Below are 19,510 nucleotides of genomic sequence, written 5' to 3'. Positions count from 1 at the left end.
GTTAATACTTAAGTGAAATGTTGAATGTTCTCTGTTTCTAGAATGTTAAGCAGCACAAACACTGCTGATTTAAATGTTGTAATATATTAGATGCAATCTGCAAATCCATAAATGTATCGAATGTATGATTTAAGAATACAGATAACAAACTACATTAACAGTATTTTATTATTATAAATAATAAAATGTGACCTTCAACGCACAACTTTATTCCGTCAAAATGAATGCGCACATTCAAAAAACTTCTTTAGCTATGTTAAAGGGCATGAAAACACAGAAGGAAAGAGAAACAGATGGAAAAGTCGATTTTCTCAGTGTTAGTTGGGTAGTGGCTAATGCATTTGACCCCTTTCTGTGAGTGCAAAGTAACAGCAGAGGCAGCTATTTCAAAAGCAGAGCAAAAAAAAAAAGAAATGGACGAAGTCTTATCTTTCCACACATTACTGTTTGTTCATTTTCCGAAGCAACGGGAGTTTGCTGCATTTTTTCGACCATTTCCACGTTATACAAACACACACCATTAATACCTGCACAAACTCAATCATTGCTTCCCAGCTGTTACGTCTTTGTGTGAATGTGCACATGCGACTGTGTGATTAGATGCTTTGGAGGAACCAAACATATACGCTTTGGATTCCCAACATAACGGAAATCCATTAGATGCGGCCGTCGTGATTTAATGGAAGGTTTGAACCAGAGGACCAGTGAATTTTCTTTACTGAACATAAAAGCTGAATAGCACAAAACATGAAGTGACATTCATGTGCTTTGACTATACGATGTATGAACATCTCATTTTTTGCATTTTAAATATCCTGAAATGACAGAATTTACTACAAAGCGCGCAAACAATAGTTGATGAAACGCATCAATTTCACAGTGCGTTTATAAAAAAGTCAGACATCCACAATATCTATGGCGTCCTTAATCCTGACAAAAATACATTTCCTATTTGAAAATGGCATAGCGGAGTTGTTCGAAACGAAATATAGTCGTGCCTTCATATGAAAATATAGTTGAAGTTACTTAAACCCTGATACACACTGTATTTACAAAGATGATGTCCAGGTTAACAATACCTACGAAAAGCTTCGCAGGAGGTCCATTGTGTCCAGTCAGAAAAGCAGCAGGGCCGCATTTATTTTTAATATGGCACCAAAAAGACTGGCAACTTTATGATAGCCGCACTTCAGAGAGTTTCTGGTCTGTGTACAGAGAACTCACTGCAGGCCCCAATGCAATTATAAACAACCCAAACAGAGCAGGACATCTGTGATGAAAAATAAAAGAGTATATTAGCCGACAGGGAGACGGTACTGTATGTGAGGCGTTCCTCTGGTGGACGTCAAACAGCAATATGTAGGCGTGTGTGTTTGTTCCTCGTGTTCGGTTCTCTTAGGCCAGGGGCCAAACTCACTTCAGGGAACCAAGAGCCGCATCCTCGCTGTCTGCTAAACTCCAGCAAAGTCACCTGCCAATGCGCAAAGTTACATTCAGCACTTTCTTTGTGCTTTCCTCCCTCTCTCCCTTTCTTCTCAACTCCCAGGGTGTCTGGCCTTCAAACAAATGGCCCCAATAAAAGTGACAGCCTCGATATGAGTTGCCACTGCACTCTGATCCCACTGTGCTGAGGTGGGGAAGAGAATCACGAAATTCCGTGCCGGCGCTGTTAGTGGAAGCGGCTCGCGGAACCGAATGTGTCGGACGGCTTTTTACCATCATGCTTTCCGTGTCCTACGAGCGCTTGATTAAACGAGGTCATAAATCATTGGCGATGATGCATGGCAGGCAGAGCGCTGGGGAAGGAAGTGACAAATAAACAGTTATGAGGAAAAAGGCAAAGTTTTGTATCCCGCTGGTATGCGGCTGACAAACCATGATGGAGGGCAGGCACGTTCTTTGCTTTGATGGCTTGCAGACAGACCTCTCTGGGCCGCTACTTTACTTTCCCGACCTGGGTAAAAGAAAGAATTTCATTTTTCCTTCTCCCTGGTGGTCTGCCATTAAGAGATATGTCCGAGACGACAAATTTTGTGTCGCACAGAAGCTTTCTGATGGTTTCAAACAGATGTGTGTCTTTCTGCTATTCTACTCTTCAGATAATGTTTGATGGTGCTGGGAGATTTGTAATACTTTTCAAGCAGTATTTCTAACTTTCTTGATATGAGAGCTTCAGAGGGGTTAAAATTCCTATTGTCTAGTTCACACTAGCGAGTCACGTTATTTAATTGACGTTGCTTTAGTAGATGAGCTCTCTTTAAAGGGACATTCCACTTTTTTTAAATATGCTCATTTTCCAGCTCCCCTAGAGTTAAACATTTGATTCTTACCATTTTGGAATCCATTCAGCTGATCTCCAGGTTTGGTGCTACCACTTTTAGCATATAGCACAATCCATTTTACATTGAAACTCTTTGGTTATTTTTGAGCGCGTTGCTTATGATCTAATCAGACCCAACAATGGGTTAAAACCGGGTGTGATGCTATAATTTGTAATTTGATGCTATAGAAAGGGGGTGTGTCGTTACGATTGAACATGCAAGCGTTTGGGTGGAAGTTTGGTACCGCGGCTCTTTCTTCGATTCCTTCTGCCTGGCACCAAACTGAAGTTTTTACCTAACATGGCAGCATCCATGGTCAGACATTTTTGGCTTTGATTCATTACAATGGAAGAAAGCAACGTTGTGGTGTCCAGGGTTTCCCGCAGCATATTTCAGTTAAGGCAGCCCGCCTAAGCTTGGAAACACTACCGCCTTAACTAGATCGTCAAAAAAAAAAAAAAAATTGCTGCACAAAAGGCCGTCAAGTGCATCTCGGAGAATAGCGCATACGCGCATCAAATCGCGAGCAGGGACGTGCGCCTCACGGCCCAAATGAGAAAGAAGTGGTCCGGACCGTCACTGGAGGATAACTAGCCGGAGGATATCTAGCCAGTTGATAAAACATCTAATAGAATAGTGAAGACGCACTGAAGATGCATGCGCACCACACGCCCGAAATGAGATAAGACGTGCTCCGTCATGTCTGGAGGATAGCCAGTTGATAAAACACGTGTCCGTGAGAACTGTAAGTGGACTTATGTTTTGGGTTTATTTAAGCCTGTTATTGTATAAGTCTACAGTTCTTGCAATTTTAAAGTAAGTTAGCTGGTGATTTTGTTGTTTGAGCAACCTGCTAGGGTTTCACGTGCCTGTTGATTAGATATAATTGTTGAGCGCTCTTGTTCACTTTATCTATGTGCTTTATTTAAATGCTACAGCAGTTACACTCCTTTAAGATAATGTAATTTATAGTGGGAAATAATCAGTTTTTACCATTTTTTACCCTTTAGTTTCACTTCATCACGCAGCTATTCCTGTTAGAAGTAAAAACATTTAATTCATTAATAATCTTGTATGTGTTCATTTTTTGTCATAGTTTCTTCAACATGAAGTTTTATTTGAGTGTTTTAAAAATAAATATTTTATTTATTTATTTTATAAAAATATTTAAATTTTCATAATGACGCATATGCCCCGCCCATTTGATTGCCACGCCCTTGGCACCAACCACCCGCCCAACCCTACCACCTTAACTAACAGTTTCTGCAGGAAAACCTGGCGTCCATCTTTTTTTTACAGTCTGTAGTTAAAGCAACACTAAAGAGTTTTTGCTCTTTCCTCCGCCTACAGGTTGGAAACGAAATTGACCATTACCACTGTCGTAAATAATTTTACAATGCATTGTACAAAAAAAGAGATCAAGTCGGCATGTTTAGTATCTGTAAACCGGTATTACTCACAAGTCTAGTAGCAGCAAAGCCAGGTCAACATCAGTCTTGCAACTCCTAGCCTCCTTCTTTCTCTATCGTGCTACCATTTTCTTTTCTTCCCATTCTCCGAAATGAAACCTTTACTTTTCTTTGCAGGCTCCGTAATGATGAAAATTGAAAAGCTGCATGAACGCTAGGTAATGGTATCTTTCTTTTATATATGTACCTGCCAAGTATGCTCCACCCACAGCCTGCAGGATGCTCCACTGCCGTAAAGCAAGTTTTTGTAGTTTTTACTTTACGGTTGGAAACTTCTTTAGTGCGGTTTTGGCAGACAGAGGGCTGCAAAGCGAATGTGAAAGTGCCGTTCACCCTGTTTCGAGTGGATAAACAACTGAAACTTTTTTGGAAACGTTATTTTAGGGTAAAAAAAAACTCTTTGATGTTGCTTTAAAACACATTAGCATTTTGGGTTGAAACAACCCAGCATAGGTTAAATTACAACCCAATAGCGTTCTCCCCTTTATGACCCAATGCTGGGTTGAAAAAAAACAAGTAGAGCTACTGTAGAAACATTATGACGAACTCCATGTAAGGAGACCAGCGATGTATGTAGATAAAAACGACCCATTCGAAGGTAATAAAAACAATGGAGTTCATTATGTAAGGTCTCCTGATAATACAGTTATTATATAGTTATACTGCAATTTTCGTAAAGAGATCCTTCTAAAGTCCCACATTGCACCTTTAACTATTGGTTAAAAGGCACCCCAGGCCAATGCCTCAAAAAAACTAGTTGTTTAAATGACAGAAGTATAATTTTGCTAATTCTATGCTAAAATATGACATAGTTTTAAGGGTAAATAATGAATCACTAATTTTGACCTGGAGACTATCCCAGACTATCTTGGTCGGAAGGCAGACAAGCATACACATACAGTACAGTATAGTAAAAAACAAAAATGAACAAATGCAACTTTTAAAAAAGCCACAACTGTTTCAACCCCCTGTGATTTTCCAGTTAATTGGAACATAAACAACTGTTATGCTGTACGACAAGAGCAGCTGGATGCAAATACCATTACGCACCTGTGTTACTGTAGATGCAGTTACCAACATTGCACAAATTCTGCTAAGAAACCAAAGTAATAGATTGAACTAAATGCTTTATCACCTGGACTGATGCAGGTCTCTTTTGTTTCACAACCCATTCTGACTCCTGCATCTGCATTGCCTGCTTTGTCTCTGCATGTGTCTTAAACGGCAATATGTGTTTTAGTCGCGATTCGACTGTGGCCACTGTTAACAGGCACAGAGAGTAAAAGATCTGCTAAGTTGCCACTGGCTTTATTCATAATATACTGTTTGTTTTCGGACCCTGCCGTTGGCCAATGTGTAAATAAAAGAAACCCACCTGCCCTTCTGATTGCCCTGCATGTTGGCTCCAATTTATTCAACCGCCGCTTTCCTCTGGGATACGCATTACCTTGAACTATTCATAAATCCGTCTCTGCAGCGAGATCAATGCTCAGACTCAATCCCAATTTATTACATTGCCGCCGTAAAGAGGACCAGAAAATGAGGCCTGCGAAAGTAACCCAAGGGAAATGTCTAACAACGCTTGACAATGTGGCAAATGAATTTGTTGTAGAAGTATATCTATTTTAAGTGTCGGGAGACGGGTGGTTCAGTCACGGCGTGGTGTTCAGAGCAATAACAACACATTTCAAAGATTAAATATTAAATAAGTAAAGACACAAACAAACAACAAAACTTATAATGCTTAGCACAACCTTTTAAAATTACTTTTAGGGATACACAGCAAGCAACAGACGTCCTTTCACCACCTAGGTTAACTATAGACTCGATACAGTCCGGCTATGAATTGGTTACATGTCGTTTTTGATATCATGTTTGGTTTTATTCATTTATTTTTCTTATTTTATTTATTTTTGGGCTATGGTTACATGCATATTACATTTTCATTTTGAGTTTTAGAATAAAAAATAATTTTCAGTTTATAGATTTTCTGTTTCTGTTATGAAAACTCTTCATGATGAACCTTATTATTTACCAGACTACTGTATATTTATGCCTGCACCAACAATACCTTCTTTCCCTCATTCCAATTTTCTATTGGATTTACATCATTGAATAAAGGACGACTTCTTTTAGAGTATATAATTACAAGCTAACCTCAGTTGCAAGCATATTATCCGTCACCAAAGGAAAGGTCGTTCATGCAACATTAAGCATCACAAATTGACGAGGAGAAAAATGAAGGACAATTTAGCACTCTATTCCTCTGGCTACAGAACTTGAGTCAGAGACTCCAAGAAACAAAAAAAAAAATACGACCTCTAAGGTGAAAAGCTTATGTGGGGTTTCAAGGTTAAAGAGAAACATCCACAACAGTCTCCTATCTAGAGGATTCAACACAGGATTAAATGACTCTGGGTATAGTGGGTGGCATTCTCAATGTAGATACATTTCTACAGATAGGCATTAGGCTGCTTTCATCATTTATCAATCCCATCAAATCCCTTTACCTACGAAGTCGCACGCTTCGACGACAATATATGTATAATGTATACAGCCCTGTCCAGCAGGACACGGTCACAAAATGTTTGTGTGGGTGGAAAAGGTCACAGCATTAAGACAATAAGCCAGTCAAGTGAACCGATTTTCTCTGAGAAAGCAGAATCGAATCGGAAGGACGGTATGGATTTTCTTCTCAGTCCAATGAGTGGGCGATGCCAGTCGAAGATGAGCCATGTACTGACAGTGTAATTGAAATTCCACCGCCAAAGTTTGCTGTGTAGGGCCTATGATAATCCAGCTCGCACTTGTCGTACAGTTGCTATACAAGGAGAACAAAGCCCTTACTCGGTCCTATTGATTCAACTTCACGTGCCTGTGGATGAGAGCCGCGGAAACGAATGTAGAGATAAAAGAGGCGTGACTTTTTCAACGTAATGACTGGCACCTATTCCATCGCTCGCACCTGCAAGCGGCCAATCAAAGAGCAGGTGGGTAATTGGCCAGGCTATTGTTGGCGAGGATAGACAGTGGTGATGCGGAGAGGTGAAGCCCCTCCATTAACCTCTCTCTAGTCTCCTCACACAGTCCACATGCAGCCTCGGTTTGTTTATCGCTGAGGGGGAAAGGCGGCCTTGCTTTGCAGACAACGGGATGTATGCGTCTGCGATGGTCTCTCATTAACAGAAAGCCCGGCTCCACGCGAGCAGGTTTTGTTTGAAAGATCCACCGGTCGCTCAATGCGGCTCTTTTAAAAGAGACAAGGTCATTCATCTCGGCGTGGAGCGGAAAGCACGTCGAGTAACAATGAAGCTCCACACATGCTGATTAGCAGCTAAACAATCCGCTTCAGTCTCTTTGGTGGATGCACGGAGAGAGGCACATAAACTAGAATTAGTGTCACTATGCCCATTAGTATTGTGCATAGTGCACTTTTTCAGGAAAACTAGACAATGACTGTCTTTATTCAATGTTTTTTTGTGACACCAGGAAAAAGCAGTCGATGCTCTTCCAGCAACGCAAACATGAGAATGTCCAGATGGAACATTTGAGAGATACACAGGAAAGAAAGAGGACCATGGAGACGGATGCTATGTTTGGGTGTGGGGATCAAAAGTGATTAGAAATAAATGATGAGTCTGGGAAGGCGGTCAATTACAGCTCCTGCCAAAAAGCAGTGCATAGAGAAAAATTATATCTCTTAGATTCGTGTGAGAGAAGATTAATTGAAACATTTATTGAGACTAATGAGTTTGAGTTGTATTTATAAATATGCAACTGTGATGCGAAAATGTAATACATATAAGCATTTACTGTACACAGCTAATGCACATTCAAACATTATAAGATGTTTCTTTTTTTGGCCATTTTAGTAGGGTATATACATCTGTCTAGTCATTCCAAGCTGTAGTTCATTTTATTTGGAAATGTGGGGGGTCTTCAAATATTCTTGTGGGCAACTAGGGGGCCTTGAAGTGAAAAAAGTTGGGAACCACTAAGCTGGAACACATGTGGGTAAATAAGTGAACAAAAGGTCATCAAATATGACATTTAGCCCTCATCATGGGCGGATTGGCCATCTGGCAATTCTGGCAAATGCCAGAGAGGCCAGACCATTTAAAGAAAAAATATATATATATATACACACAAACTCTTAGAAAGAATGTGTTATTTTTTTTTAGACATCTTTTTGTTTTAAGCTTTTAACATATTGGGCCCTATTTTAACGATCTGAGGGTGTTTTCACATATACACTGTTTAGGTCGGCCCTAATGACGTGTCGCTCCGAGTACGGATTTTGGGACAAAGCATGTAGTGTGTTTTCCCAGAATCAACACTAATGTGTTGTTTTTATCACTTCATATTCCTTCTTAAAGTGTAACCATTTAGAGCGGATACAGGGGAAAATGTGGGCCAGTTCACTGTTATGCACGCAAGTTATAGAGAAATAATTATAATGATTACAATACTGTCAGTTTTCTTTGGACCCACTTGTAACCTTCAAAACACACACATGCTGGGTCCCAATTCGCCTACTTATACTACGACCTAAAAGTATGTACTGTTTTTGTGAGGAAAATGTACGTACTTTTGAGTGTGTAGCAAAAGAGTATGCACGTTCTGGGACGTACTTCGATGACGTCATGCAAAGTGAACGACAACGTGGTTGCCTAGTTACGCACACCAAACGCAGGTCGTTTGTGAGGCGGCTGGTTATGATGTTCATGTGCAACAATGTGTGTAATGAAAGCTACTTATTTTAAAGTCAAAATAGTTAAAGTTTATAGTATAACTATTGTTTAACGTATTTTATGCTTATTTTATACTTATGTTTGCAAATCAGAAATACCGCGATGAAAATGAACCATGCTTTTACTATAGTAAAAGTTTAGTAACCATATTTCTTAATAAAGTTAACATTTGTACAGCCACAGTATTACTACAAATAAGTCAGTGTGGTTAAACTATGATTAGTGTAGTAAAAGGTGTTTTTTTCATATGGGTTTATAGTAAGGTATAAATCTAAGACAGAAACATAAAAAGAAATACATAAAAAAGACACATGCATGACACAGTACTACAGCCATGGTACTTTATTTTCACAACATCAACCGAATATTACGAGACAATGAACGATAACTGTAATTAGGGTTAAACATTTAAATTCTTACACTTAAAAGCTGAGGGCGCATCTCCGCTGCTGCGTCTGGCTGCCATATTTACATCACCACAAAGCTCCTCCCTCCCGCACGCAATGGGTTGTGGGCAATATTAGCCGTTAGAGTGTGGATCGATCTGCACTTCGAAATCTAACCGGAAATATTAGACCATCCGGGTATCTTTGGGATACTCATTTCAACATACTACGTTTTGGGACGTACTAATTCTAGTTTCGAATACTATTTAGGACGGATAGTATGCGAATTGGGACTCAGCAACAGTCTCTTAGTGCAGCAGTCTAACAGCGTGCACATGAGTGTCCAGCCAATCACATTATCTGAGCAGAAATCTAACCAAATAAAATCAAAGAAGGAGGGAGTTATTTGTTCCCTAAGTTTTAGTGTTTGTGTAGTGCTTTTACACATTAATGATATTTGTTTCAAAACTGCATTACAGAAAATGCATCCTTATATTAAAAAATACAGATAATAAGCAAATCCATAGATGCAAACAACATAACCTTAGGTGAATTTTGCCGTGTTAATTTAAAAATTAAATTTAGATTATTTGTCATGTAACGTTAATGCTATTGCCACAGTAACTGTCAGTAAAGCAAATAGAAACAACAGATGCTTATAGCATATAGTATAAGATGAAGTATATTGTGTGTGTACCGTTTTTAGTTTGTTTTTATGTTTTCTTCGAAAAGAGATTATGTGAGTATGTTTCATCTGTTTAGACCAAAATAGTTTTGATTTTGGACAGTATCATAGTATCATTCATGTAATATGAATACATTGAATAAATGCTTAACCTATACAAAGATGTGTGTCCATCCAAATGCGTTTGGTTTTAAAACATGCAGGAATTAGAATTAGAGTGCAGGACTAGCTTCATATTAAAATAGCTATTAAGAGAGATAAAGTTTGTGACCTGATTGATGTTAAAAGAGTTGTTAAGAGCGAAAACTAGCTTTCTCGTGCCGACTGACAGATCCGAAGCAATTCTTTGACAAGAATTCACGAAGATATAAACTTTTAAGTGAATGTTTGGTTAACTTTTGTCAAAAAATCTGATGTGTAATGTTAGAGCCGTGCATTACAGTAGATCTCAAAGCTCAGACAATCAAACAATAAAAAGAAAGAAAAAAGTTTAACATATATTTTCCTATAGTATTGCTTATGGCTTTGTGTTTGCTAAATCTAGGCTATTAGTTTTACCAGTGATTTTAAGGTATGGATGCAGTGATTGCAGTGAAAATCTTGAATTTTCTCAAAACTGAATTTGCTGACTCTGTCAACTTCAAACAGATAAAGCTCTGTTATTTTTTTGTCAGATTTCAACAAATCATACATCATTTTGAAGTTTTTTTAATAAAGACTGTAATATAAATATCTCATTTTTAAAAAGGTGCTCATTCTGACTCATTTTGGTTGCACAAGTCACAATTATTCCAACTCTGTATGATGTAGAAATACACATATTGCACAGTAACCGAGCGTATGCAATCTACTGAAACAGGACATGTTTGGGCCTGGTCTGTTCTTGAATGGTAGACCCCCTGCTTGCTGATGGGAATGGTGTTATGTAGGCCTGCAGGTGGCATTCACTCACTCAATACTTTTGGGTTTCAGTGTCTCAGAGTTGTGAAAAGTTGCTGTTTTTTAGATGTGACATATGAAACAGAGTTATGAACTCTTTTATTTATCCTTCACGGTTGTCTTTGTCAGTTCTGTAGTTCAATTGGTAGATAATGGCACAAACATCAATAAAATGTGTAGCTTGCATGCACTCTAAGTCACTTTGGAAAAAAAACATCTGCTAATTGGATAAACATAAATGTCTTTTCAGTAAAATATTGCGACGCCCTTAAAGATAAATTATCTTGAGAAGAGGATACACAAGATATTAGGGGATAATTGACTAACAAAGAAATTGCGCCTGCTTATAGTGTTCTTTATGCGCACGCACTGCCTAAATCGTTTTAGTGCCTGACTCACTAAAGAAATTATGCAAATCAGGTTATGTTAACTGACGTTAACTGTTTCAGGCAAAGAATGCTGCGTTTTGTGAATTAGGGACAATCTATACTGACTCTCATTTACATATAAATAAATAAACATACTACAGTTTGATTTCTATAAAGTTGGATAATTGTGACCCCCACCCTAACTAAAGTATTTTTTTGTGATTTTCTACATCAAACTGTCCTACATAATGAAAAGAACGCTATGTGAAAATATAACCTGGATATACTGTATTTATTATTGACTGAGAAAGGCCATGTCAAAGATTTAAATTAAGGCAAAATCAATTATTTAAATTCATAATTAGATTATGAAACGGGTCACAAAATGTGTATTTTGAATATAACTTGCCATTATTTTGCCTGTAACCATCAAACATCTCCTTTTACAAATCCACCAGAATGCTCTGAATGTCAAATACCGAACTGAACAATCTTTATCTATGAACAAGGTTTGAGGAGTGTCATTAATGAAATCTAACAGGTGGGAGCAGAAGATAAATGAGATACAGATGATAGACAGGTCATTGCACAGAGAAAAAGTGGTAATAGTGACCTAGTTGTCACTAAGAAAGAAATACGGCATGAAATATAATAGATTAATAGATGGATCTTTCTGAAAGTGGAGCAGAGCAGCTGCCGCTAGAATATTGATATGAACCCGTGATGGAGTGACAGCCGAGACGTCAGCCAGACGCTTCATTCTGATTGGAGGAGGGAAAGTGTGTCTCAAAAGTGATCACAGATGACATCAATAATCCTGCATGATCGGCTGGGGGACAGTGACCGTGCGACTCTCCTCCTTTAAAGGTTCTCTAAGCGAATTCACGCGTTTTAGACAATAAAACATTTTTGTTACATACAGCACACATCTTCTCACTATCTGCTTGCTACCTGACCGCTGATCAAACTGTAAAAAATGCGATCTCTGTAGACAGCCCAGGCTCTACAAACTTCAATATACACACAGTGGCCAAACCTGCACCACGAAACAAAACAAAGTTTTACAGCCAATAAACGCCAAGAAGGATTTGGGGGTGGGGGTTGGTCACGTTCACGAAAGCACGGAAGGGAGGGGGAGGAGTTAGCTACGCTCCGTTTGTTTGAAAACAGTTCAAATATCAACAACAAGTGACGTCGTCGAACATATTCGCTTAGAGAGCCTTTAATAGTCATTTAAATCGTACATCATGTTAAACACTGGATTAAAGGGATAGTTTAACCAAAAATTAGAATCTGTCATCATTTACTCACATGTTTTTACAAACCCGTATACATTTTTTTTTTTGTTCTGATGAAGGAAAGATATTTTGAGTAATGTTTGTAAGAGGCACCACTGATCCTTTTTGGTTGAACTATCCCTTTATTTATGCCACACTAAGGCATACCTTAGCATCAGCAGGCAATAATATTTGATGGACACATACACGAATAGAAAACTAATGAAACATTAAAACAGTTGAGCTGCCACAGCGATGCTTATACATTCATGTGTTATATAATACACTGGTGAAAGGAGTAAACAGTTTATTAAGCACACTGGTAGGTTCAAACTAACTACTCGCTTAGTAAATCTGCTGAATGTTATGCTATTAGTATCTTGAAACGCAAAAATATGTCATTAAACACAAAGAGAAACAGGTACATATGTCCATAAATCACACATCAATGCACCACTGGTTTGATAAACACTTGTGTGCCAGATTCAATATGGAATGATGCTTTTCCATAATAATTATAATTGAACACTAAGAAAGCCAATCATGCGTCAGTACAATGGAAACAGACAAATAAACAAGCTATATCATTTTAAGAGTACTTGATCAGAAAATGTATCTATTTTAAGGATTTGAGGCGGCCTTGCATCAAGCAGACAGCCTGAGTGGAAGCCCATTATCTGTCCATTAAAAACAATCTGCTTTAGAATCAATTCTTCATTTGAAGAGATCTGTTTGTTTGAAAAGGTGATGTCTCCAGCAAACAGCAATTTACACAGTTTAGGCATTGTTCTGGGGATGAGACACACTAATATGCCCTGACAGGGCAATAACACTGAATTACATGCCTTGTGGTGCAAATCGCAGATTAGTTGAATGCCATCTTGCTAGGAGGTAGTCATTTCAAAGGATTGTTTATTTTATTGCATACATTGCATACAGTGAACATTAAAGTGTGTTGTTGTTGCAATTGTTAAATAAACTGCTAATAATAGAAATGGATTTTGGAATGGATTTGTGTGTATATGTCTGTTAATTATGTTTTTTAACCGACCTGTTTCTTGTCATTTGGACTTCTGAAACTTGTTAAATAAGGATGAAGACACATTTGGCAAGTGCATCCACCTCAAAACAATTTAAAAGTTAAAAGTCCCTACAAAAGTTTTTGTTATGATTTCCTTTCTTTTCTACACTGTCCTATTTAATGAAGGCACAAAATGGCCAAAATAGAACTTAACTCTTTTCCCACCAGCGTTTAAAAAAAAAGTTGCCAGCCAGTGGCATCATTTGTCATGATTTTTACTAAAGTTTAATGCGTTCCAGAAAACTTTCCCCTTAAAATATATAAACATACAATATATCAAATGAAAGAAATAACTCTCTGCTTTCAAATAAAAAAAAATTTAATCTTACCTTCATTAGATGCAGAGCGATCCTCAAAACATACACAGACATGCAGCTGTTTGCCCTAGGCGATACTTTATTTTATAAGTTGCGGAAGAGCACCACCTAGTGGATAATAGCAGTATTGCAGAAAGCCAGTAATACTTGTCATTGGCAGGGAAGCGTTTTCGCTTAATTGACAAGTTAACTCGTCAATTAACTTAAATTGTTTAGTTGTTAATTGTTAAGACTCAATGTCTTGGAAAGTCAATGGCGAGGAAAGATTTAAAGTCTCCTTGTAGTCAAGAATTTTGTCAGTTAAAATTCATCTTTGAACATCATAATAGCATATATAAAATTTTTACCTGTTACAGTAATTTCTTCATACTTTAAAACAGCTTAATCCTCTGGGGTCTAAGGGGTTTTTAGGGCCCTGGAGAAGTTTTGACCTGCACTGATATTTGTGCTTTTTTCAGATGCTTAAAAACATGATAATCCGTAAGGATTATTCACCGAAAGGCTGAATGCAATCTTTTGTGTGTGCCTGTGCGGAACATACGTGCGTTTCCACACGAACATATTAAGTGGCGGAAGTCTCTGCGTTCAGTGCAAGTCTTCTGTCAAACATATAACATAATTCGGCCCGCAGAAAGATTTTTATTTACTTAGTTGTATATGCGTTTGATTATTGATGTAAACGTTTACGTGTCGTGTCTAAAAGCGCATGTTAAACGCGAGTCAACGCGCTGTTTTGTTCTTTCAAAAGTGCGTGAGAGGTTGCGCGTCTTTCGTTGCTATGCAATCATGAGACGCGCTTTCTTTGACAGCGAGAATAAGGAACGCGTGATCAGATTTTTCATCTGCACCTCACATCAATCATATCATTGTCACAATGCGATCAGCTGGTCGGGACAGAGAAGAATGAAACTATCTCCAATTTTATGGAGAAAATCCTCACCAATGATGAATTTGCCCATGGCTTGTCTTAAACATATTAAAAACACCACATAGACACATAAACAACAATAAAAACCTGATTTTCCCCACAGTGGGACTTTACAAAAAGTTTTAAAGCACTGATCCACTCCTCTAGCAGAGGTCAGAAAAAGCAGGTGAAATTGCAGGTCTGAAATGCTTGAAAAGAGGCAGCCAATGTTCTCTTATTACACGTAGCAATAACAACCTGCAGATAACTTTCACAGCACGTTCTCGGTTAAGACATCCAGTGTACCGTCATAAGTATGATTTCGAGAACAGCACACACCACTTCAAGACACAATAACTATAACTGGAAGCAGCATTGCACATCCAATAAAGTCCCCTGTCTTCAAGACGCCGTGCGTCACACAAAGCAAACAGAAAATAAAGCACCAATACGAATTCCACTGACGGAGCACCTTGAAATCCCATTGTTCCGCTCTGATGATAAACAAGTGTGAGATGAGCGCAAACATTAATTTTGGGCTTTCGAGTCCTGGCGACTGAGGATTACATTAAAGACTCAAATAGACCCAGAGAACAACACTGTTAATTTAAAAAAGCGTATGCGCAAATAACAAAAACATGCCAAAGTCTACTCAATAGGCTTCCTTATCTGCCAACGACCAGGTTATATTTTAAAAGGGTATTAAAAAGAAGCCATATAATGGACTGTCTTTCTAAATAATGACTTAATTAGCAAGCAGCTCCATGGCCAAGCCAACAATGAACAGATGGAGCTGAAACACACATAGAAAAGTCGACCGGAAAGCAAAATATAGAAAGCAGCAATTAGCACCTCCAAGAAACCAGTATACAACCTTTATTTCTTCAGGCTAGAGGAGCATGCATGGCACCACGCACTACACTGAAAGTCAGATGGTTTGGAGAAAGAGGAGTTGCCATGCCTGAATTTAGTGCCAGAGAGCCTGACCTTATAACATCAGCCAAATAGTCCCATGGAGAGAGGTGTTATGTACCAGTAGCAGAGCAGCTGCCCTCCCTTACACCCAGATAGGAACAAACTGGGCGTGATGAAAATAGTAGCAGCATGAGATGAAACTTGCTTTGAAAACCTCCACAAACCATCTTCTTCATTCGTATGAAGTCGGATACATGAGCGTTTGTCTTATTGTTAGCAGGCAGGTGCATTTTTTTTTTTTTACTAATGGCATTATCATAAAAGCATAATAAATAAAACATATACACAAATATGTCTCAAAAAATCCCTCAGTTTACCTTCCCTGCAAGTACACAGGAAAACGTGAATGGGGATTTTCAGAAGGTAAAATATTATGATTAATGAACCGAGCAGTAGCTAAATGTGTTTCTTTTGAGATAAGAGATACAAAAGAGCATAAAGGTGAGGATAGACAGGAATAAGAACAAACATAGAGAGAGATTGCAGTAGTAATACACATTTTTATGTTCTCAATAGGTTTCTGTAGCACCCTTACATAGTCCAGCATTCATTTTGGTCACATTTGCCGGAGCAAATATTATTTTTTTATTATATTTGTTGCAGGAGATGGGGGCATGGCTGCACATTTAAATCCAATTTAAATGGAATGGCAACCAGCCAGATTCATTAAGCAACAGGAAACAACTTTCACACCACATTGTAATGTGGGTTCATTTTGCACTCATCAACTTGCAATTCATTTTCGCTCTCCTTAAACAAAGCACCGTGAAAAAAGAATTTCATTTGACCGCCGTTATAATAACAACACCGCAGACTAACACAGAAAATGTGTCTTCACAACACTTTAATTAGCATTTCTCATCATAATGCAAAGTTGTTTACAATAAACCTCAGTAAAGGCTTCTGACAAAGCATGTTTTGATGATACGGTTTCCACATTTATATCCTATTTCATATTCAAGAAGGATACAGTGCACAGTCAGCAAGTTATACGCGATAACAAGAAAAATGCCTATTTTCTCCCTGGGTTTTAATTTGTTAGTATCACGGACAGGGAAACTTGATGACTCCGATATTGCAGATGTAATGAGATAAAATAGGTGGAAAGATACTAAAAGAGCAAAGCCATCAATAAACAAACAAATAAACACAAAACAAGAACGCATCCCAGGAGACCAACTCACGCACATTACAGGAACATGCCTGCAATGTCCGTGCAAAATTAACAACAGCTGAAAATTGGAATTTGTCTTAATCGCTGCCAACAGCCCGTGAAGATCCCACTTACTGCCAAGTCTCATAAACATCTGTTGAAACTGAATTAATTTCTGGGAAAGGAAAAAACAACCGATTCTAACCACATGCTTGTCTAATTTTCCCTCTCTTTAATTTGAGTGCAAACTCTGACCCGCGTGACAAGTGGGCGAGAATCCAAAGCAGGCGTGAAATATTACATGCGGTGCTGTCAGAAACTGGCATTTGGCACCGCACACACTGGAGACGGTTAGATACGAGGTGAGAGATTGCCAAATAAAACCTCCAGGGTATAAAACTCTCTGATCAAGCTTGTGCCATAATCACGTCACTGTAGAGGCAACTTTGTGATAACTGCAAGGCCGCATCCCATAAGTAATGAGGTCACATCTGACTGTTACGCCCCAATCAAATCTCTTTTATGGGGGATTATAACAATTAAAAAATAATCCTCAATGGCAAGAGACAGATAAGAATGGCAAGGAAAACTGCCCTTGAATACACCGTGGGAAGGGATGACAGGACGGTGTGATGACATGTACCAGGGGGATACAGTAAAGGTACACAGAGGATTATGCAAGGTAGCGTACGGAAGGTACATCTTTGCATCACTTTTGGTTTTAGCATCAGGAGATTATTATCAGGAACTAATTTAATTTGAACCTTTTTCAATGTTAAAATATATATACTTTTCATTAAACATCTGTTTTAAAGGTACAGTATGTAAGAAATGTATATTAATTAATCATAAAATGGCCCTGATATGTCACTAGACATTAACCTCTTGAAAAGCACCCCCATTCTGGCCCGAAACCATGAAAATACCTACTTTCACTAAAAGGGCTGTTTTTACTAAACCATTTATAGTATAAGCATAACTGTGGATAGAAGACACTTTGAGCTTCGTTTTCCATGTTTCAAAATTATTTTAAGATAAAAATGTAAAAAGTTAGAGAGGCTGAAGTACATTGTAATAAATTTTTTTTGCATAACATCTTTTTTAACACTAAAAATCTTAATGATAAATATATGTGTGAAACCTATAAATGCAATGAGGCCAAAGCCACAAGTCTAAAGAAGTTATATTTCACGTTTGAAGTCAATAGACCCAAAAATGAGGTTCTTGCAAGAGTTTTTGTAAGACTAGTGCCTTTTCTAAGTGCCAGTCAGCCACAAAATAAAAGTATTTTGTTTACATGCATACACGTTCGTTCTTTTTATTGTTTATCCTTATATAAGCGTATAAAATGCCGTATCCACACAAGGAAATAAAGCTTCACACAAAGATCGTTGAATTCGTGTTCTAATTGGCTACACGTTCTGTCTATCAATATTTTCCATGAAGTCATTGGAGGAACGCGCGAGTCAGATGACGTCACGATATTTGACAGCGCTGTTTGGATATTATGTATTATACTCCCTACTACTTGTACAATCAAGTTTGAGCGCTGGTTTTGAACGCGAGTGTGATCTCATATACAAGTGTTACGATGTAAATAGTCCTCAGATTGTATATTATAATCTATTACAAGACGTGCATCTGAAATCTGATGTAAACAATGGAAAATATATCCATATTTCACGGATTATACGCATTGGTGGACAAAAATGGTCATTGGATGTACTTTGTTGGAGAGTTTTTATGGGTTATTCACACATCTGAAACAGACTGGATTCGATTCGCGTTCCTTATACCAGCACAAAGGTAAGGGGTCAGTTTATATTATGCATGTTGTTATCTGGACTTCTGTAATAAAATACTATATTTATGATACTAGAGCAATTTAATCTCAAAACGAACACCATACACTGATGCTAAACCCTTAGACCTTTTAAACGATGTATAGTAGTGTTATTATCATTATTGTTGTTTGTACACAGTAGGCTATATATATATATTGTTAGCAGCATTAAAAAAACTGACGTATTTCCGTCCGCCAGCTAGTGCGCGTCGAGAGGTTTTAAGAAATCATTTTCATTTCAAATACTTACATCACTGACAACAGTGGTCCAGACAGGATATTTTTATTTAAAAAGTGGAGTTGCAGCCCTCAATTGATGTTTATGTTGTCATTTTGTGTATTGGCCACCAGTTGTGAGATTGCAGTACCAGTTTTAGCCACAATCCTACACACTGTTCCTTTAAGTTACAACAAAGACTTTTTTAATTCGCTATAATTAAAAACTTAAAATACCTAACTTCATGCCAATTTTTGCTGGAAAATGATGACAATGATTGTATTTTTTTAATGTTTAACCTATATTATTATAATGCATGTTTCCAAAGCTTACAATTGGGACACAAGAAAGCATCTATGTTAGTCAACTACTAGACAACTTTATAGATAATTTGAGGGTACCATTTCTACACATCTGCACCTAAATAGATCATATTAGTACCTCAAAGTTACATATTGGTACCAAATATATGCATATCTGTTTCTAAATGGTACATATTACGTCCCTTTTTAAGGGCACTGTCCCATAGCTATCCGATCGTTAAAAGACCAGGTGTAAATGCCCTCCGAAACGTTTTCGAGACGATTTAAATCCTTCAGGAGGTGGTCTGGGACGCATTTCAGACGAAACTGGACAGGTGTAAATACATCTGGTTGATGAAACCACATCTTTCAGTGCATAACTCCTCCCAAACGTAAGTACGTCACCAAAAAGTTAGTCAAAAGAGTTAAACAAACAAAGACGACACACTCGTTGCTATATGGAGCGACGAAAGCAGGTAAAAAAGCTTCTTAGAACCAATAAAAGAGTCTAATGACAAA

The 19,510-nt window shown here is 38.0% G+C and overlaps 1 protein-coding gene across 2 annotated transcripts in view; it reads right to left on the bottom strand.

Annotated features, from left to right (window-relative positions):
• Positions 1–19,510, bottom strand: part of galntl6 (polypeptide N-acetylgalactosaminyltransferase like 6) — a 265,789-nt gene that overhangs the window by 47,903 nt on the left and 198,376 nt on the right. The gene's annotated exons all lie outside the window — the stretch shown is intronic.

The sequence above is a fragment of the Paramisgurnus dabryanus genome, chromosome 4 (genome assembly GCF_030506205.2).
Source record: "Paramisgurnus dabryanus chromosome 4, PD_genome_1.1, whole genome shotgun sequence".
Lineage (NCBI taxonomy): Eukaryota > Metazoa > Chordata > Actinopteri > Cypriniformes > Cobitidae > Paramisgurnus > Paramisgurnus dabryanus.
The sequence above is the reverse complement of the archived record's forward strand: the minus strand, read 5'-3'. Positions and strand labels throughout refer to the sequence as shown.